General features: G+C 35.0%; 2 non-coding genes across 2 annotated transcripts; both read left to right on the forward strand.

Annotated features, from left to right (window-relative positions):
* Positions 1-6,567: 6,567 nt before the first annotated feature.
* LOC112850608 (small nucleolar RNA U2-19) lies at positions 6,568-6,647 on the forward strand. The gene has a single exon (XR_003222711.1). It is a non-coding gene; the product is annotated as a small nucleolar RNA U2-19 (small nucleolar RNA).
* Positions 6,648-6,825: 178 nt separating this feature from the next.
* On the forward strand, positions 6,826-6,895 carry LOC112850607 (small nucleolar RNA U2-30). Its single transcript, XR_003222710.1, has one exon. It is a non-coding gene; the product is annotated as a small nucleolar RNA U2-30 (small nucleolar RNA).
* Positions 6,896-10,299: the final 3,404 nt, after the last annotated feature.

Raw genomic sequence — 10,299 nt, forward strand, 5'->3', positions numbered from 1 at the left:
CTTCTGTATCCTTTATCATATCCTTTATCATATCCTCTTCTGTATCCTTTATCATATCCTTTAATAAACTGGTAAGCCTAAATATATATTTCCCTGAGTTCTGTGAGCATCTCTAGAAAATAATCAAATCCAAGGGGAGGGACTCATGGGAACTTCCAATTTGTAGCCAAGTTGGACAGAAGTTGTGAATAACCTGGGGACCTACTACTTAAGTTGTCATCTGAAGTGGGAAGCTATCTGGTGAGACTGAGCCTTTAACCTGTGGGATCTGATGCTATCTATCTCCAAGTAGACAGAATTGCTTTGTGTGGGGAAAACCCCCAACACATTTGGTGACCAGAAGTAAAGTAAGGTAAAGTGCTGTTATGAGGTGTAAAGAAGGCACACAGGAGATGAAGGACTGGGTAGTTTTTCTAATACAGGTCTCCACTCACTGTGTCAGCAAACTCTCTCCAGTCTTAATTTTATTCTCCCCCAACCACAAAAGCCAGGCCACTGTTGTAGGTAGAACTTCACTACTTCCTGTTACCATGGTTAGCTGGGACTAGCCTCTAAGAAACTTCATGCTCTAGTGCAATGATGGTTCTCAATTGTCTTTGCCTAAAGTCAGTACCATGAATTGGCTTCTGACACCAATCTCGATCCATGCCTTCTAATAGAGCTGCATCCAGCACCTGACCCTTGGCTACCTAACATAGAAAGAAAATGGTTTCCTGACTAGGTTTTTGCAAGACCATAGTTGAGTCTCCCACTCTGGATTGCTCCTGTGACTCCTCAAGTCCATCTTAGCTTCCACATAACCAGCAGTGAACGATACTCTTTATAGATTTAGTCCACCAGCAAATTGTTTGATTCTCTTATAGGCGAGGCAGAAAGAAGGGTGTCTGTGAAGCTTGTAAATACTCTTCTTAAAGTGTTTCTTTTGCAGGACTGAGGCTCCTACATTTATTGGGGATTAAAAAGCTTCTATAACTCACTAGCAGAAATTATACAAGTGAGAAGAATCTAGTTAAAACTACCTCTAGAGTTGGTACTGTTTCCCATTTCTTAGCTCTTTTCCCCTTTACAAAAATAAAAGAGCACAGTAGCTGAAAATTAAGCTGGATTAAAGTAGCTAAAATAATATACTTAGAAAATCCATTTTATTTATAGGAAAATGTCTTCTGAGAGGACACATTGATTTTTATTCTATTTTACATGTCTAAAAATTATCCAATTCTAGGATTAAGGAACTTAAAAATTCGTTGATTCTAATTAATCAGAACATTTTCTTTCACTTAGTTCTGGAAACCCATAAAAAGTTATTAGCTGTCAGCAGCTTTAATGCCAGTTTATTAGAGGCTCTGACTTGGTGCCTGCTGGTAGTTATTGTGAAGGCTGAAAGGTTAACAAGAACGGGCTGCTACCAACCTCGTTGCCAGGTGTTTTTCCCTGCAGTTAATGGACCTGAGCCAATTGAAATTATCACTCTAGAACTAGTCACAGACACTCTTAATCTTTGCATAGAAACATTGGTAGAGGGGAAAAAAGGCTGGAATTTGTATTGTTGTTTTTCACCATCATCACATTTGGAACAATTAATATAAAGTATAGTTAATCTTCTACTTGTAAATGAAGGCCTGACAAATCCAAAAAGAAAGAAACCATTTAAAATCATATGCGTGTATAACATGTTCCATTAAAATAATGATAGTCCCTTCAATGAAACAATGTCTTGTAAAAAGTATTGCACTTTTTTTGAGGCATGGTGGTTAAGGGCAACATAGGTATTAACATGTCTAGGTTTTTTTGTTGTTTTTTTTTTAATTGCTGGGTTTATAAATCTGAACAGTTGTAATGAAATAACAAGAATCAACCAGATGGAACTGAAGCCAGTCACTGTGGGTTTTTGAGACATGCATGCTGTTTGGGGGGATTGAATAAGTACTTACCAATCCAAAACAGAGCAGATGGCAATGCCAACAGGTAAGCACTTGCTTTATCTTCCAGATATTGTGGTTCACTGAATATCCCTATTTATTTTGGGAACTTTAGCACATCTGTAAATCAGATGAAAGACAAACAGAGGTGACTGAGAAAGACTTGAATGAATTGTGGAATTCTAGGACTTTCACACTGTCAGATGCAGACAGAAAGAATCTCATCGTCTGTCAATCTTTAGGAATCATGTAGAATTTTAGGTAGCAGCAGCTGAAATTAAAGACTTAGCTGAATAAAATACAAGAGAAGAAAATGCTATTATTGCATGAAATCCAAAATTAAATAAGTGGGAACAAGAGTAAGAAGAATGGAAGTGAACTACATATAATAGAAGTGAAAATGCTCATATCCAATGTCCACATGAACACTGTGTTCATCTAGTGCAAAGACCTTGGTTTCTAAATACCATTCTCCACATAAAGGAACCAGAGTTCCTTGGAAAAATGGCTGAGGCAGAGAAAACCACTGGTGAATTTAAATGTTCTTACAGTGTCAGAAAGCAAGAAAGTACTCAATGATTAATGGGGACATAACAAAAAAACCATAAGAACTAGCTTCAAAGATCCAACTGGTCAAATTTGGGACAATTGAAACATTTTTTTAAAGGAAATAAATTATAACATTGCATTAAAAAAGCGTCAATAAAAATGTATGGGGGAGGGAGAGGAAAAAAACTCTTTGTAACAAAAGAATGTTAGCTATTATGTGTAGAAGGAATGATAAAAAAAAATCATCACTTTGCAAACAACAGTGTAGGAATTGATTTAGGCAAGAATCACCAAATGATGCTAAAAACCATAGGGTGAACGGATTGCCACATGCTCAAAGGTTCACCTAACATATGATTTATTGATACAAAGGACAAATAAAGGTATTTTTACAATAGTGAAGGTGTCTTAACCAAGGGATCAAAGTAAGCATCACCAGTAATGCATCAAATTAGCATTATGTATCTTTTGATAAGATGCAAGGGAAAGTATGCAAACCACCTATGGTTATGTGCAAAAAAAATTTAACCTGAAAGTAGTGGTGAGAAAACAAGTTCATACCGTAGAATATTGCACAAAACAATTGCCTTGGATTTGACAAACTTGTCAAGTTTGTAAAAGAAAAACATAAAATAAAAACAGAGAAAAGAAAAGAAGAGGCAAAGGAATGGATATAGATTAAAGGAGACAAGACAATTTAATGCAACTTGTGATCCTCGAATAGATATAAATAAATAAATAAATAAATAAATAAATAAATAAATAAATAATAAAAGCCACATTAACACAACTTACTAGGAACACACATGGGACAAATGGAGAAATTTTAATGAAACTGTTTATTAGATATTATTGTGCTCATATGCAAAGTCCTAGATATGAAAATAATATTGTGTTCATATAAAAAGAAGTCCTTGTTCTTATGGGGCACCTGGGTGGCTCAGTTGGTTGAGTATCCAGCTTTGGCTCAGGTCATGATCTCACAGATCATGAGTTCGAGCCCTGTGTCAGTCTCTATGCTGACAGCTCGTAGCCTGGAGCCTGCTTTGGGTTCTGTGTCTCCCTCTCTCTCTGCCCCTAACTCACTCACATTCTGTCTCTGTCTCTCTCAAAAATAAATAAACATTTAAAAAAATTTTTAAAAAGAAGTCCTTGTTCTTATGAAATACATGTTGAAGCATTTAGACTAAAACATCATTATGTTTGCAACTTAATTCCAAATATCTCAGCAAAAAAGACATAAAGATAAAATGGATACATTGATAGATATTTTCTTTTTCTTTTTCTTTTTCTTTTTTTTTCTTTTTTTTTTTTTTTGAGAAACAGAGACAGAGTGTGAACAGGGGAGGGGCAAAGAGAGAGAGATACTAAATCTGAAGCAGGTTCCAGGTTCTGAGCTGTCAGCACAGAGCCCGATGTGGGGCTCGAACTCACAAACTGTGAGATCATGACCTGAGCGGAAGTCGGACACTTGACAGACTGAGCCACCCAGGCTCCCCTATGTTGACAGAATTTTTAAAGCAAATGTAACAAAAATGATAAAAATTAGAACTTATAAGGGAAAGATATATGTGTGCCCATTATACTATTCTTTTAACTTTTTATAGGATTTAACTTTTTTTTTTAATTTAGAAAAGATAATGCTCATTTCTAAGCGGCTCAATGCAGTGGCTGAGGAAACCCCTGAAATCCCAAACAGATAATAATGTCTCTTGGCAGCTATGTCAAAAGATCTTCTGCAAGTTCCCACTGGTACATAATGCTACTTGGTCATCACAGGTCACCACCAATGGGCAAAATAAAAACACAATGTAAATAATATCAGATAAGAAAGTTTCATTTCCATTCAAGTCACATCTGGCTTTCTTTGAGAGCATGGCAGTTAAGTGACCAAAATTCGTTGCTAGGCACAAGAGACTGTATAGAACTTCTTAGAATTGATGACAGTCAATCTGTTAAAACTGGTGGTAGGTTTCCCTAATGAACACCGAAATTTCTACATAAAATTAAATAAAAAATTTAAACAAAAAACAAAAAACTTTGCTTAAACTGTTAAGCCTGCTAAGTCAAACTGACCCACCATACCACTCTAAAGCTTCTGAAAAGTAAGTTGCCTTCTTTTTTTGTCAACATGGAGAATTGAAGTTACTTGATGGTTTAGAAAATTATTCATTCATTCAACAAATATTGATTGAGCAGTGTTATAGGTGCAACAAGACAGAAATAAGCAAATATGTAATATAATGTCAGTGCTATAAGGGGAAAAAAAGAAAGCAGTGTCATGAAGGAAAAGGATGGCAAGGAAATAAAAAAATAATAATTTTTGGTAGGGTGGTCAGACAATGCCTATAGAGATGAAGAATTGAAGACATAGTGAATGTCCAGGAAATAATTTATAGTCCAATTTGGCCTTGCATAGCATACATATGTAAGAAGTTGGATTTAAGGCTGACAATAATTTTGGGGCTAGGGCTGAGAAGCCTTGAATACCAAGCTAAGTTGTTTAGACTTTATACAATGAGAAATAAATGAAATGAAATGATGTAATCAGTGTTGTGCTCTTATTTTTTTCCCAAGAATTTGATACTGTATATTAAAGTTTTGTAAATTCAATTTCTTCAAACCTCAAGGAAAAAGCAATTTAATTTTCTTTACAGCCATATTCTGTCGATTGCCCTAAAGGAAAATGTGCATATTTTAGTCAACTCTCAATTATCTGTACAACATGGAAGCACTGTCAAGAAAAGAGCCCAAAATTTGTGTCAAAGCCACACTGTGAGATTGAGACCATGATCTGATTTCCTGAAGCAACCAAAATTGTATGAGGAGCAGTTTCATTAAAATGTTCCTCTGGACAGCAAGCAAATAGAGAAACCTGACACTATGAGGAGTTACCCTGCTGCTCATGAATGTTTGTTTTGTTTCTACTCAATAAGCTTGTTGGGGAGGAAGAAGTTTTCTCTGCCATTCAAGATTCTTCTGGTTGGTCTAAGTTAAATTGACATCAGACAGATTAACAGGAGAAAAATCAAATTTAATTTTGGAGATACAGGAATCCCACATATATGAAAGATTCAAAAACAGAAAAGTAAAATGAGGTATATTTATGTATGCCATCCTGAACCAAGGATAAAGGGCCAGAGGTGTGGGACTTCAAAAGGAAGAAAAGGAATTCACAAGAGATGAAAAAGACTAAATGTTTGGCAAACAAACGTTTACTGGGCCATACAGAAACAATGAGACATACAGAGAAATTTTAACAAATAGACTCTATGTTAAATTCCTTCCTGTCTACCACCTCTTTTCATATTATAATGTAGTTATCTATAGTGATAGCTCTATTTCTAGAGCAGGTCCTCCATCTAAATTCCTTTAGGCAGGTAAGGAAAAAGTCAAAGTTTTCTCCTGAGTTTTTGGTTCTTGATTGTCCTCAGCTCAAAATACTCTGCATGTCAAAGTGGCACATCTTGGGGCAATTCATTCTAAACTCTACCAGCTAATCTTTGATCTTGTGTCACAAGTGTCTCAGTCGACCAGGGTAAATCCAGATAAAGGTGATACAAAACAGATTACATATTTTCAATAGAAAGATTAACATGGAACACAGATGATCCATGTATAGTCAACAATGCAAAGCACTGAAATTATACTACAGAGTATCAACAAATATCCACACTTCAATACTTTGGAAATGAATGAAGATAATAAATAGAATTATTTTAAATTACTCAGGCATTGGCTCTTCCTCTGTATTTCATTACTTATTCATTTATTTGTTCACCAAACATTCACTGGAGTACCAGACAGGCAAAAGGCATTGCTGTGAACTGTGAGGAGCAATGTCCATAATTATTTCCACTTTCCTAGTAGCAATCTGTTATAATTCAATGTAGCTTTATAATTTTAAAATTAGAGCCTTAAATTTGGATAGCTGTACAATCTAAATTTCTCTAGCATTGTCTTATATGTTGAGGCTCTAGACTTATAAGGTTTCCATTCATAAGTTATGTGGTATTGGACAAGTTAAATATCTGTCTGGGGATCATTTTCTCATCTGTGAAATAAAAATAGTTCTCTCAGATTTGCTCTTACTGAAGTGAATCAATGATGAAAATAGACAATTCTGAGCATCAGAAGACCTTCTAATTTACCTGATGCATGATCCCTATAGTTCTGAAAAGCAAAAAAAAAAAAAAGTAATTTAGAAAAATAAGGGCTTACGTCTGGAGTGAGTGTGTGTGTGTGTGTGTGTGTGTGTGTGTGTGTGTGTGTGTGTAAAGATGACAGTGTATAACTGAGGACTTGATGAATGAGATTGGGGTGAGTATGGAGGGGATATGAAAGACTAATCATTTCTGAGCAATGATGGAAAGATTTTACTACTGACATTTACAACTATGAATGTTTCTACACTTGATCTGAGCTCAAGAAAAACAAAATAAGTGCATATATTCCATAAGGTTGCTGATAAAACTGAGATTAGGCTTATGAAATACTTAGAGTCTAGCACTTAGCAATAACTCAATGTTTAGTGATGACTATTATTTGTAATTATTATCATTAGAATAAATGATGAAATTATTAAAAGTATTATAGAAGCTCAGAATAAAGTCTTAAATATTTTTATTATGCTAAAAACACAGAGATTCAATATGTATGTGTTTGCCTTGTACCAAGAAGGAAAAGAAAACAGAACCATGTTACAAATTACAATATAATATGTATTTATAGCTTCAAGATACAAACAGGAGTAGTAGTTATTAAACTGATGGGGACAAGAGGGACTTGTAATGCCTAATTACCCCTCCCTTTGGGATTAGCATAAAGTCACTTTTCCTGATCATTAGAGGGTACAGGTTCACCCATAAGTATGGACCAAATGAATAATGAACAGATCCACTGACAGACACCTTGAGAAATAAGATAATTCAGATGGTCAAGCCTGACACCTGAGGCACAGAATTCACTTTATAAACTCATCATAGTTGTGTTAGCAATAAAATCTCACACCTGTTTTTTTAATTTTTTTTTTTTTCCCTTGGTGGTGCCATCAGTTATTGTAGGTGATTTTTCCCCCATGTATTTGATATCCACAGGGCAAATGTTTTCACCCTGCTCAGTGAACTGTGCTAAAACATCTTTCTGAAACCCTTCATTATTACCTTTGAAGGAATATAGGTCTTTAAAATCTCTTTACAGAGAACTTATACAGGGGAAAAAAGCATTCTCATCCTCCCCCGCCCCCCCCCCCCCACACACACACACACGATCATTATAAGCCCCCACTGGGTATATACTATCATCTCGTAATTAACAAAAACAGTGCCTTATACTTGCCTTTTTCTCACTTCCATAAAGCTGCTGGTTCTTGAATTTTCCAAGACACTGAGGAGAATTTTAAAGCTATTAGTGAATTGTGGACAAATATTGGTCTTCAGGTGCTGTGTTTTGTTTGTTTGTTTCTTTTTTTAATTGTCTTATTTGTATTTTAAAAAGTTTAAATACAGAATATATGGCACTGTAGTCAACAGGGTTAGAACAAGTTGCTTCTGGGGAACTTCTTCAGTTTAATCATCTTTTCCAACCTCACACTATTCCAGACCATCAGGAAAATTAGAGTATTTATGCCAGACACCCCTGACCTTAACATGTATTTCCTTTCCTTCTCCTGAAACCATTTGCCTGGGACTTTATCCTGAAGTTTTTAACAGATAAATGGGGGAAAACCCAACTGTACATTTCCAACACCTATCTGATTGTTATATTCTGTACTCATTCTAGAATCATCACATGTTAGGATGGGAAGTTAGACACTCTCTTAAATATAGATGGCAAATGGAAATCCATTTTCATGGTTGGGAGCAAATTATTCAGATTCAGATACCAACCCCAGTCCCAGTAAACTAGTAACCCCCAACTAAACCCCAGTAAACCCCAAGCTAAGTAAACCTGTACCAGGTAGCTACCTTCCCTGACTTCATTTACTTATCTATAAAATGGGGATAAAAATATCTCATAAGATTGTTGTGAGGATAAATGTGATAATTTATTTTTAAATGTGTTAACTATTGTGATGCCTGGCATCTAGTAAGCATTCACTAATTTGTGGCTATTTTACAGCTTTCTTCATGTTTGCATGTTCCAATTGTAAACACAGACTTTCAAGTCAGAACCAGGTTCAAAGAATATTATGTATAAGATATTTGTGATAAAATTCACCTTTTTCAATCTCGGTTTATTCTTCTATTTTCTCAAAGGCATTCTGAGGATTAAATAGTGACCATAAAATACCTGGAACTTAATAATTACTCTGTAAGTGATAGTTTCTTCCCCCATTTCCATTACTATATATCCCAGCAAATATAAAAATGTAGTCAACATGTAATAGTCATAAATCTAAATAATACTGTTGACTAGTCCATTCTTTGCTATTCATTGCCTGCCAACTGGAAAGCCAGTTGGAAACATGATGGCCTTGGCTTTGGCAAATGAGATATTGGCACAAGTGCACTGGGAAGCCTTTTTTGAAGGGCTTTTCTTTCCCCGCCCCCCTAATAAAAGGGACAGAAGAGGTTAGTTTCAACCCTTCCCTCCCATTTTATGCTTTAGCTGTGTCCATGATTTCTGGGCCTGCAGTAACCGTCCTGAGACCACGAAAGGAAGGCTAATATAATTGCAGAGATAGCAACCCTGGCATTATCCCATAGATAAACCAATGCCAAGAGCTGCCTATTCAGCATTTCTTGTTAACCAAGATAGTAACTATTATTTGGAGAGGTGAGTGGATTTTCTGCTACTTTTAAAGTGGTATCTCCCACTAGAGATATTAAACCTTTTTCTGTCTACAAATTAGCCCCAAAAACCAAAAGAAAAGAAAATATATAATTTTCACCCCCTGCTAACAATTTGAATCTAATCTTTAATTTTATGTATTTTTATGTATGTATTTTATTTATACATGTATTTATGTATGTATTTATGTATGTATGTATGTATGTATGTATGTATGTATTTTATTTGTGTATTTTATGCATATTATGTATGCTCCTGGCCAGATGATTCCTTAGTCTTTATTCTAACATTTCTGGGAATTAGAATACAGAGTGATGCATGTAGATAATGGTTTATTTAGTTCTCTTTTCAAGTTTATACCTAAACTAAAAACTAAAGGATATCTCTAGTTATCTTTTAACCCTTACACTTCCTGAATTATCTTGTTCTTACACTTCAGAAAGAGGGAAAACTAGATACATATTACAAGGATGATGTGAATCTTAAAGTGATTCTTTGAGGTAGGTTCTATTAATATCATTCCCATTTCATATATGAGAAAACTGAGGAATTAAGAGGCCTAAAGTCCCTTAATTTGTAAGAGGTAAATCTAGGCAATCTGGATGCTATATTATACTATTTGGGCCTCATGTTCTTTATCAATAAAATATGATGGTTTGACTAGTTGGCCTTCTACATTTCCTTTCATGTCTAATTCTCTACTTCTTTCAGAATATTAACTGCCAGTTTCTCCAACGTCTGCTGTCCTCACTACTGTAATTAGAGAGAAGTATCATCAACAGGGAGACAGTTTAGCATACATTTTTTAGTCACTTTTACTATGTTTATGGCCACGGGAAATTTACCTAACTTCTTTACATCTAATTCCCTTATTTGTGAAACTATATATGGTATCACATAGTGATTTGATCTGAGACTTCAATAAGATCATCCATATAAAGTACTTAATGCACAGGGCTTGGTATATAATGCTCAACAAATATTAGTCATTTTTGTTGTTACTGCTATTATATTAACCTCTGAAAACTTAACTTCAAAT

The sequence above is a fragment of the Puma concolor genome, chromosome C2, assembly GCF_028749965.1.
Source record: "Puma concolor isolate L17-30 chromosome C2, mPumCon1.1.hap2, whole genome shotgun sequence".
Lineage (NCBI taxonomy): Eukaryota > Metazoa > Chordata > Mammalia > Carnivora > Felidae > Puma > Puma concolor.